General features: G+C 34.7%; 1 pseudogene; it reads left to right on the top strand.

Moving 5' to 3' along the window:
• LOC111439302 overlaps positions 1–11,287 on the top strand; it is a 75,746-nt pseudogene extending 64,459 nt beyond the window's left edge.
• Positions 11,288–12,070: the final 783 nt, after the last annotated feature.

The raw sequence follows: 12,070 nt of genomic DNA, 5'->3' as shown, positions 1-12,070 counted from the left end.
AAGAGGGGGAAGATGATAAGAATCATGGTGTTCCAAATGTTCCAACTGGACCTATTACTCGATCCAAGACCAAGAAGATTCAATAAGCATTCATTCTTCATCTACAAAATTGGATTGGCTCGGTTCAACAATTATTTCATGTGTTACAAGCTTATTCGATTGAGGAAGGACCATTTGGAGCTTCAGAAGTAAATATTTACACAGTTGAAGGAGCAAATGAAGTTGCAAGCATCATTACATGAGTTGTTAGAAAACTTTATTTATTTTTAATTTCATAAAGTTTGTAAGGGTAGAATTGTCAAATTGACTTAGTTTGTTTTTTTGAAGATTTAAGGGGATCGAGATTAAATCCCGGCCACTAACTTCTTTTGTGGGAGACTATAAATACCCACAAATTATTATGTAAAAATCAGATTTGTGATGAATGAAATTGATCTCTCAAGTTGAGAAGTTCCCCTTCAAAATCCAAGCATCATTTGCATGTGAGCCATGTAGTCACGCTTTGACATTGTGTGGTTGAGTATAATTCTCAACCTTCTACTTATTTTTGGGATTTCTTTTCTCGGTATTCATTGTAATTTATCATGATACAAACAAGTTTATTTTTGTAGGGAATGTATTAAGCACATAGATTTATTAATTACGGTGAATTTTTGTATAAAACGAAGTAAATACAAATGGAGTAACACGAGATAGAAGTAAACATAGTAATAAAAAGAAACTACATAAACTTAAAGGAAGTTAATCCCATTTTACAATACCAATTGTAGCAAAGAAGTAGTTTTAAAAACTAGCCACTCTAGATCAATCTAGGTTTGGAAAACTAAAATAAAGAATAAATAAATAAATAAATAAAAATATAAGAAAATTTTGGTTGAGAGATATTATGGTCAATATAAGAAAAATATAGCATTAACTAATTTTCATGGACACATATTGATCCTTAGCCTACTAAAATGACTGTTATTATTGATATCAAACCAATAACAATTCATATCTGCTAAATCTTCCAATTGATTTTATTTTTATATCTATCAACATGTTTGCTACTTTTATCTAAAACCTGATCACGAGTTTTTCTTATTTGCATGGTAAAATTTTGTATTTCTATGGATATCATTTCTATTTCTAGAATTGAAACAAAAACATGTGGATAAATTTCAAATATTGAGGCGCATAAAAGATATGGACCAGCAACTAAAAATGATAGATCCACTCCAAGGCATTTGGTCTAGTGGTATGATTCTCGCTTTGGGTGCAGGAGGTCTTGAGTTTAATTCTCAAAATGCCCCCAACAATTATATCAAATTGAAGCATGCAATATAATAAAATTTGAAATAAGTTTTTTAAACCTTGAACCAAGAAATAATTGAGATGGATATTTGGAAAGAAAAAAAAAAAAGAAGCTATATTTAATTATAATTTACAGTGTCTAACAAAGGAAATTTGTGTAGGTATGATTCTCTCAAATCTTGGAAACTATGAGGATTCCTCTCCTTTCTTGACATAAAGACTTACTTTTTCAAGACATGGACCATAAACAGTCATCTATTCTTACTCCTACTCCCCTTCTCTAAGAATCAACGTAGCATAATCATTCCATGAAGGTCGAGGTAGTCTTATAAAAGAAGATAAGGGTACCACTTTCAAATCATTCCACGATGACTTGAGAATGTTTTGTAAAAGAAGATGAGGGTACCACTTTCTATTGCAGAATTTCTATGTGAATAGAGAATGATAAGATAGAGTCTCGAGCCTAACTTCAAAGTCATTACACAAATTGTTCTATGATATTTTTTCTAGGAACTCTTTGTTATGTTGTCCGCTGAATGTTTCAGGAAAGGGACATAGATTCTCTATTGCACTGATCTTCCAATAGAAGTTTACCTAGGTCATTTGTCGTCACAATCCTTTTAAGGAAGATGCGCCCAAATAACCGGTGAACAATAACATTTAAAGAAGTTTCAGAGAGCGAGAAGAAGATTGTGATAGAAGTTGCCCGATGTAAAACTTCTTTAAATGTCTTAGCCAATCATGACCCATAATGAGGAGTCTCTTGGACAACAATAACATATGGACAACAAATGTCTTAGCCAATTGTGACGGTCATGATTGCTCAAGGCGTGTCGCCCAAATAATCGGTAAACAATAACATTGCCCAAATAACCGCCTTGGACAACAAATCGTTTACAAGAATGGCTGAGACATGCAACATGCAACCACAGGCAACACGCCTTGGGCAATCATGACTGTGACATCTGCCCCCACACAATTTATTGGATGAGGCTGACTTTAGGTCTCTCGATGCGCTTCCAGCTGATCTCATAATGAGGAGTCTCTTCCAACCTACTAGGTGCTGTTGAAAATCACTTCTCGGTTTGTTGAGTCTTCATGTCTTCTTTGTTCGTGTCTTTTCTACTTTCTTCGCTTGAAACTTTTTCTTATTTGCATGACGTCATACCACTTGCTTCTGCTTGATGTCTTCTTGGTCGAAATAATAACGTTTCAAGTTACTAACAATGACAACAAGGTTAGTCCGCATCCATAAGAGCAATTGGATTCTATATGATGTCTTCATAATCTTATGGATAACTTTAACTAGTCCATAGTATTTTTGATATGAACCAAGAGACATCAATCATACAATATGCTTCAATGAAGATGTGGAGAAAAGGTTATCAAAATAATCAAAAGATGTTTCAATTCATGCTACATTGAAGAAGAATAAAGTTTGATTGTTGTAAATTTTGGGTGGGTTATAATTTAGAGTTATTGTGTTTTAAGACTTTTTATTTAATTTCGGTTACATTTACATAATGGCTAATTATGGCCATAAAGTGTGAATATTACAACTTTTGGAATGCCTTTAATAGTTTCATTTTGAGGCTATATAAAGCCATCTATGTTGTATTTGTAATCAGACTTGGAAAATATAATAAAAGAAGCATTTGTGCTTTTCTTTAGCCGATGGCTAAGTTTCTTTGCAATTCTATGTAGTTTAGGTTAAAGAAGCATTTGTGCTTTTCTTTAGCCGATGGCTAAGTTTCTTTGCAATTCTATGTAGTTTAGGTTGCAGAAGCATTTGTGCTTTTCTTTAGCCGATGGCTAAGTTTCTTTGCAATTCTATGTAGTTTAGGTTGCATGTAGAATCATTCAAGCTCGACATGATCAATCTTGCTTGTGGAGTGATTCGAATCTCAAACAAGTGTTCTTGTGTTGAGATATTTGATCGACAAGAATCATTGAAGCTAGACATGATCGATCTTGCTTCTGGAGTGATTCGAATCTCAAACAAAGTGTTCTTTGCTTGAGATATTCGATCCACAAGGTAATTCGAATCTTATTTCCCTTGTATTGATTCCTTATCTTATCATTTGGTATCAGAGCTTCAGGCTCAAGATCGGATATATGTTTCCTTTGCGTTTCTTCCCAATTTGATTTTTATTTATTTTCATCTTTTTAGTTTTTAATCGACCCAGAGTTCAAAATTCAATCTTTGCTCTATTTACAATTTTGAGAGGTGAGAATGAGAGCTTCATTTGTGTAAACGTGTGTAAAAAGAGTGGCCTAAAATTTTCTTAAGTGTATACACGTGAGAGAGTGTTGTGAGGTCCTTCGTATTTCCATAACTTATTTTTTGCAGCAAAGTTTCACAAATAGATTCGAGGACGAATCCTCTTGAAGAAGTGGAGAATGATATGAACCAAGAGACATCAATCATACAATATGCTTCAATGAAGATGTGGAGAAAAGGTTATCAAAATAATCAAAAGATGTTTCAATTCATGCTACATTGAAGAAGAATAAAGTTTGATTGTTGTAAATTTTGGGTGGGTTATAATTTAGAGTTATTGTGTTTTAAGACTTTTTATTTAATTTCGGTTACATTTACATAATGGCTAATTATGGCCATAAAGTGTGAATGTTACAACTTTTGGAATGCCTTTAATAGTTTCATTTTGAGGCTATATAAAGCCATCTATGTTGTATTTGTAATCAGACTTGGAAAATATAATAAAAGAAGCATTTGTGCTTTTCTTTAGCCAATGGCTAAGTTTCTTTGCAACTCTATGTAGTTTAGGTTGCATGTAGAATCATTCAAGCTCGACATGATCAATCTTGCTTGTGGAGTGATTCGAATCTCAATCAAGTGTTCTTGTCTTGAGATATTTGATCAACAAGAATCATTGAAGCTAGACATGATCGATCTTGCTTCTGGAGTGATTCGAATCTCAAACAAAGTGTTCTTTGCTTGAGATATTCGATCAACAAGGTAATCCGAATCTTATTCCCCTTGTATTGATTCCTTATCGTATCATTTGGTATCAGAGCTTCAGGCTCAAGATCGGATATATGTTTCCTTTGCGTTTCTTCTCAATTTAATTTTTATTTATTTTCATCTTTTTAGTTTTTAATCGACCCAAAGTTCAAAATTCAATCTTTGCTCTATTTAAAATTTTGAGAGGTGAGAATGAGAGCTTCATTTGTGTAAATGAGTGCAAACAGAGTGGCCTAAAATTCCTTGAGTGTATACACGTGAGAGAGTGTTGTGAGGTCCTTCGTATTTCCATAACTTATTTTTTGCAGCAAAGTTTCACAAATAGATTCGAGGACGAATCCTCTTGAAGAAGTGGAGAATGATATGAACCAAGAGACATCAATCATCACATATGCTTCAATGAAGATGTGAAGAAAATATTGTTGAAATCATCAAAGGATATTTCAATTCATGCAACATTGAAGAAGAATAAAGTTTCATATGATAAATTTTGGGTGGATTACAATTTAGAGTTATTGTATTTCATTAATGTATTTTAAGACTATTTAGTTACTTTAGGTTACAATTACATAATGGCTAATTATGGCCATAAAGTGTGAATGTTACAACTCTTGGAATGCCTTTAGTAGTTTCATTTTTGAGGCTATATAAAGTCTTGTATGTTGTATTTGTAATAAGACTTGGAAAATATATCAAAAGAAGCATTTGTGCTTTTCTTTAGCCAATGGCTAAGTTTCTTTGCAACTCTATGTAGTTTAGGTTGCATGTAGAATCATTCAAGCTCGATATGATCAGTCTTGCTTGTGGAGTGATTCGAATCTCAAACAAGTGTTTGAGATATTTGATCAACAAGAATCATTGAAGCTAGACATGATCGATCTTGCTTCTGGAGTGATTCGAATCTCAAACAAAGTGTTCTTGGCTTGAGATATTCGATCAACAAGGTAATCCGAATCTTGCTCCCCTTGTAGTGATTCCTTATCTTATCAATTTTCACACTAGTTTTTGGTTCTTGTTGCTTTGAACTCGAAGTTTATCTGAACATTACTTATATGAACTCTTTATTTTTCTTGAAATTATTGTGGTTGATTCTTTCGACTGACCCTTCTCTTCATTCGTCTAGATGATATTTCTGTGTGAACATGTGTTGCTTCAGTGGTTTGTTTCTGTCTCCCTTCTTCAGTATCTGACCTTGTTTATGTCTCTCCTGGTCGGGATAAATCCATTATCTGACCTTGTTTTGCGTTGTGGTGTTCATGTAGTGGCAACAAGGTTTCTATTGAGGTTGGTTCACTCGAGCTCCCATTTTCAATTACAACAATAGCAATAAGCGTAGATTCATCATGGCTATGATTCTTTCTCAACTGTAGTATCGACATCATTTTCAACCCTCTTGGTTGATGGATGTTTTTTTGAATGATCGTCGGGTTAGACTCCATTACTACTAGACATTTTGCTAGGGGCATGTAAATGACTTTGTGTTTCAGCAGGACGTTCATTCCTGACACGACGTCAAAGTCATCCATTTCAACTATCACTAAACAATTTGCCTAGTCCAAGGCTCCAGCTTGATTAGAGTTCTCATTGTGACTCTTAAGACAGGTAAAGCTTCCAATTTGATGGCGTTCATCTTTCCTGTATCTTGATGCCAAAGGATGTTAAATATTTTGCATCGGCCTCCATCATGAGTTGTGGGTGGCTCTAAAGTTGACAATGGTGTTCCTTACTACTTTGTGCTTTACCCAAACCTCAACATACATAATATATAGATATATATTCATTTAACTATAATACATATGGTCCATGGAAGAATTGTAACTCTTATGCTCATTAATATTATAATGGCTACTACCTAAATTATAACCTAAAGTTGATAATTGATGTCCAATTAGCCAACCCTAAATTTGTAATCATTGTGGAGTAATTGAAATTACAATGGAAGTAGTTTAAATTCCTAGTACCTTAAATGAAGTTGGTCTCTTCTAATAAAATACCAATTTCTCTTTAATATCATTAATACAATTATGCTTCATCTTGAACCTACTAAACATGAAACTAAAACTGCGTTCAATTTAACTCCATTTTATTGTCATCTTAAATGACGTGTAGGATATATTCTTGATTTACCTTGATATTTCATATTAGTTAAGCTTTTTGCAAAATCACAATTAGACAACAACAAAGATGAACTTGGGTCTGTTTATTATTTTAAAGAAAATTTCTTTCTCGATCTTATTCCTAATAACTCTGCAACTAAATTCATTTTATACTAAGAAACAAATTTTTACTCGCAAGAGGTAAAATATGCAACTTTAACTAAAATTTCATCTGAAATAATTTTATTGCCATACAACATAATTTTATTGCCTTCAAATAAAAACCAGAGTAATTGTGGTGAATGGGATAGAAACTCTAGTGTTCATCCATAATATACAACCACTACCTAAATTATGACCTAAAAAATTGAAAACATAAGTTGGAGTTGAAAATTACATAAAACAATCCCTTAAATCTAAGAACTCGTGTCCAATTAGTAAATCCTAAAGATATTAGTTAACATAGAGTAATTGAAGCTCCACATGAAGTAATTTAAAGTTCTAGTTACTTAACTAAAGTTTATCTCATCTTTAATGAAGCATGAATTGCACTTGAGTTCATGAAATGTTTATAGCCTCCAACTCTTAGTACTATTAATGCAATTATATTTCATATGAGTTTGTCATAAATCAAACTATGGTACATTCAATACAACTTCATTTTCTTGTCATACGAAGCAAAATAGAAGAATAAATTCAAACAAACTGATGAACTGAGCCAAATAAATCCAACCCAACCCAAACTGATTACTTTGATTCATTTGTTGGGTTGTAGTTTATTTGATAACACTTGCATATTAGAACAATTCAATATTACATGCCTTACTTACAAGTAAAATACTAGACAATCAACTTTTTGTTTTATAGTCTAACAACCGCTCAAGAAAATAAATTTCAAACTTGAGAGAAAAAATAAATTGAGTAGGAGTTAAAAATGTTGCATTTTCTTTATAGAAAAGGCATTTGGTCTAGTGGTATAATTCTGGCTTAGGGTGCGAGAGGTCTCGAGTTCAATTTTCAGAAAGAGCCTCAAAGAAAGCAAGCAATTCAACTAAATTAGTCTTAATATCATTTTACTCTACTTCTTCTCCGCTACTTCTTTTTTTTTTTCTTCTCCATTTACTTGTATATTCTACTTCTATTCTTGTTTCTTCTCTTTTTCTTCTATTTCTATTCTATTAACTTTTATTTTTTTTTCGTCTTTTTAGAGTCATCTAATCAGCCCGGTCCTTACATGAATGGAGGTTCGACTTGCATAAATTTATGCAATTATTATAAGTTATGGGGACCTCATGCATTTTTCCGTGTCATATGCATCGGGATACATCCTCAGTACTTAACATTTCTGTCATAATTAACATACATGGTTTACATTTATTTCAAAAGTTAGAGTTAATATGCTAACATAGTAACCTGACGCACGAAAAAAGACACAAAAATTTCAATGACTCGCCAGAATTTTCATGTCTTAATCGACGCACGAAAGCACATCTACTCAACGCACCAAACAACCTAAATCCCCTGCCATATGAAATTGAAGCACATATGGGATGAAAAGAAAGACAAATTGTTGTTTGGATTTTTTCAATGAACCCAAACCATAAAAAGTAAAATGAACCCCGCACAAGACTTGGTCACTCCACCTCCCTATTTAAAACCACCCTTAACTCCCCGTGATGCATTAAAGACAACCCACGATCAATGCAACTCGACCCAAATACGTGAACAAGATACGATCCAATCTACTCGCCTCACATTCGAAGCCCAAAGCGTCTCGGCCCACTGTGGATATTCAGAGCTGAGGCCCAAGAATGGTTGAGTGGCCCATCACTACAACCCACAATCCAGACATCTGCAACCCGCAACCCGCGTCAGCAAACCAAAACTCCGCTCCTCTACCCGAGAGGCAACCCTTGACACGTCATCTTCCCACGGCAACACGTGTCACGTATGCAAATGCCGACTCCTTTGGCTTTTGCATCTTCGTCGGCTCGACGCGACTTCTCGGCTCAAAACTCACTTATTTGGCTTGGGTTGATGCTTTTAGTACCGATTCCTAAAATTTTGACCTTCTTGAACTGAATTTGATCTTATGCAAGGTAAATAAGGTAAGTATAGGGTCTGTATACTCAATTTAACTTAAATTAAATTAAAAGGTTAGATTTACTAAGAAAATTAGGTAAATTATTTATAGAGTCAACAATACTTGGAACAACCTCAAAGGAGGGGCATCAATAGCTAAATTTAAGGCCAACAAAGTAAATGACCTTACTATCCGTTTCGTTATAATTATATGCTATATAGTGACACGTGTCTATGGCTTCACATGTGTCATATGCTCATATATTTGAATGGTTATGAAATGATATATATTTACGATATGATATGCTAGATAGAATATGATTGAAGACACACTAGTGTTCTGATATGTGTGAAGTGTTTAAGAAACGATATGATTAGGATATGTTATATGTCAATATGACGAAAATATGTTATGAAACGATATGACTAAGATATGTCTATATGACTATGATATGATATGATATGTTTATGAAATGATATGATTATGATATGGTATGTGAATGCTATGATATATGTTATGGTATTGTGTTCGATTAAATGATATGTTATGTGAATGCTATGATATATGTTATGGTACTAAGTGTTTGATAAAATGATATGACTATGATATGTTATGTGAATGACACGATGGTACAATACGTTTGACAATATGTTTGAGATATAATACGTGTGTGTATATATATATTATATATATATACACGTTATGATATGTTATGTGAATGATATGATATATTTTATGGTACTATGTGTTCGACAGAATGAAATTACTATGATATGTTAGTGAATGACAGGTCTGAAGGTCAGCAGACCCTTGAGTGTCATGCTCAGCATGATCACTGTCATCATCGTAGCGTACGCTTCCATACTTATCATCATAAAAGGAGAAGTATCATGATGCTTATGTACATACAGAAATGCATGAGGTCCCTCTAATTTCTCGTCTTTAAACGTCCTTATGACACAACCCTAGTTTCATCCTTATATTACTATTTGTAATATGTGTCTTAGCTATCCATCTTAACATCATAATAAGGACACAACCCTAGTTTCATCCTTATATTACTATTTGTAATATGTGTCTTAGCTATCCATCTTAACATCATAATTTTTTTTTGTAGGGTTGTGTCCTAGGCCAACGTAATGTAATATGGCATTCAAAACATGCATCTTAACTTATATATGGAAAATAACGTTATATTAAGGAAATAACATCATGCATCGTCATCATCATACATCGTTATCATCATGCTATCGAAATACATTATAATCATCCTAACACAATATTAAACATCATCACACATCACCATATAACTCGTACATGTCGTCATACATCATAGATCATACGTCACATGTGTCAGTGCCATTAGACACGTGTCGTCATACATCAAGCAAGTACCTAGCTTATCCTGTAGTAAGGCCACTTAATTAATATACATTAGCTCCAATTCCTTGAAAGTTGTTCAAGGTGTCGCTGGAGTTCATTTCCTATTAGGTAGTCCCGTTTCTTTCGTTATTATTTCACAACTCTAAATTAAATTCAACTTGAAATTGTGAAATTTTGAAATAGGACATCGTACTAACATTAATTACCTCAATTATGGTCGAAATCAGTTTCAGAAGCGTCGAAAAAGTGGGGTCAAGCCTATTCAAGCGGCTGAGCCAAAGGAGTCATTTGTTGCAGGTGTGCCACGTGGCACAATACGAGGCCGACGCATGTGCAGGTGACTTTGGGTTAAGATGCGGGTATCGGGTTTTGCTCTAAGGTATGCAGGTCTTCTATTGTCTGTGAGGCGATAGTGACAGTGAGCTAATGTGGGTTCAGCCGTGACTTAAAAGTTTGGGCCAAGTGGGTTACAGTGGGAATTCAGATATTGAGCTAAAACAGAGCTTGGGGTGGTGGGCCGAAATGAAATCTTTGGGTTCTTGTTCGAATATGGTTTGGTACTCGGGTTGTGGGTCAAATCCAACCTGAATCTAGATCTGATGGATCCTTTGTTCTTCACCCAACTTCATGATTTTCTGATTTTCTCTCTGTCCTTTCTACAGCCGCTTCCAATGTTCTTTGTCTTTTTCCTCATCTAGCTCTATGTTGGGCTTTCTGTTTCTCTTCCACGAAATTTTGTGGCTTGTAAATGCCTAAAAGGACAGATCTATTAGGTTGTAGAAAAATCAAAACCCATGACTCGTTTCTGACGACGATGCACATAGGAGAGACGCAAAATGTACCTTAGATGAGTGTATAGTCATTGAAGGTCCCTCATGTGGCGTGGGTTGATCGTTTTAGGCATCAGATTCGTCGATTTACTCTCACTAGAAATGTTTCAATCTCTCTCTCTCTGGTTTTTCTCTCACTGTTCTCTATTGCAGGTGGTCATGGGGTGTTTAAGTGAAGGCTACACCATTTGGCGGGTCATGAGGCGTAGTGATGTAAATTGTCATAAGTTTAGATTTGATTTGGCTATTTAGATTAGATTTGATATCGGAATTTGGGAGAGTTTTGGGTGTCACATCGTATTTGTTAAGTGACATATTGGTGAGGGTCTTTGTAGTGTGATAGTGAGGCATTCACTTATAACGTTTGTTTAGTGATTGGTTGCTACCCGTGGATGTAGGGAACTTCTTCTCTCTGAACCAATTAAATATCTTGGTGTCTCTTTGTGTAATTCCGTTCATTGGTGTTGTGAGTACATTTGTTCCGCTTTTCAGCGCACAACAAGTGGTATCAGAGCCTCATTGTGGTATTTGGGGTACTGTGAAAGTTTTGGCTTCATCGTCCACTAGACGTGCTCACGATCGTGCTTATTCTCATGGCAGAATCATCTGGAATTAAATCACGGTGTGGATCCAGATTTTTGAGTTCTAATCTCGAAGTAGAGAAATTTGATGAAACCAATAATTTTGGTGTTTGGTGAGGCGAAGTTAGCGATTTGCTGGTCATGCAAGATATTGATGCTTCTCTCCAAAAGGTGATGCTTGAAGACATGACAAAAGCAGAATGGACGAAATTAAATCGGCAAGCTTGCAGAATTATTCAATCCTATCTTGGCAAGGATCAGAAATATCCATTTATGAAGATGACCATGGCAAAAGAACTATGAGACAAGCTTGAGGTGAAATATATGCAAAAGAGCATGGAAAATAACCTCTATTTGAAGAAGAAACTCTCCCATTTTGACTACAAGAAAGGTATCTCAATGGCTGAGCATTTGGATGATTTTAACAAAATCATCACTGATTTGCTCAATCTTGATGTTAAGATTGATGACGAAGACAAGGCGTTGTTGTTATTAAATTCTTTGCCGGAGCCCTACGAGTTTTTAGTAACCACTCTACTGCATGGAGCCTATGATATTGATTTTGAAGATGTTTCAAATGCCTTGATGAATAATGAGGTGCGAAAGAAGGAAAAGGAGGCATATCAAGATTCTAGCTCAAATGTTCTCACAGCTCGTGAAAGGACTTCTACTTGGAAAAGGAGCGAATGTGGAGAGTCTAGATCAAAGTCGAGAGGTAAATATGGTAATTGGAGAAAACTTGATAAAATGAGTGTGCATATCGTCGACAGAAAGGTCATTGGAAGAAAGATTGCCCGATCTTAAAAGAGAAGGGGTTG

The sequence above is a fragment of the Cucurbita moschata genome, unplaced genomic scaffold, assembly GCF_002738365.1.
Source record: "Cucurbita moschata cultivar Rifu unplaced genomic scaffold, Cmos_1.0 Cmo_Scf00090, whole genome shotgun sequence".
NCBI lineage: Eukaryota > Viridiplantae > Streptophyta > Magnoliopsida > Cucurbitales > Cucurbitaceae > Cucurbita > Cucurbita moschata.
This window is presented reverse-complemented; position numbering and strand designations above follow the sequence as displayed.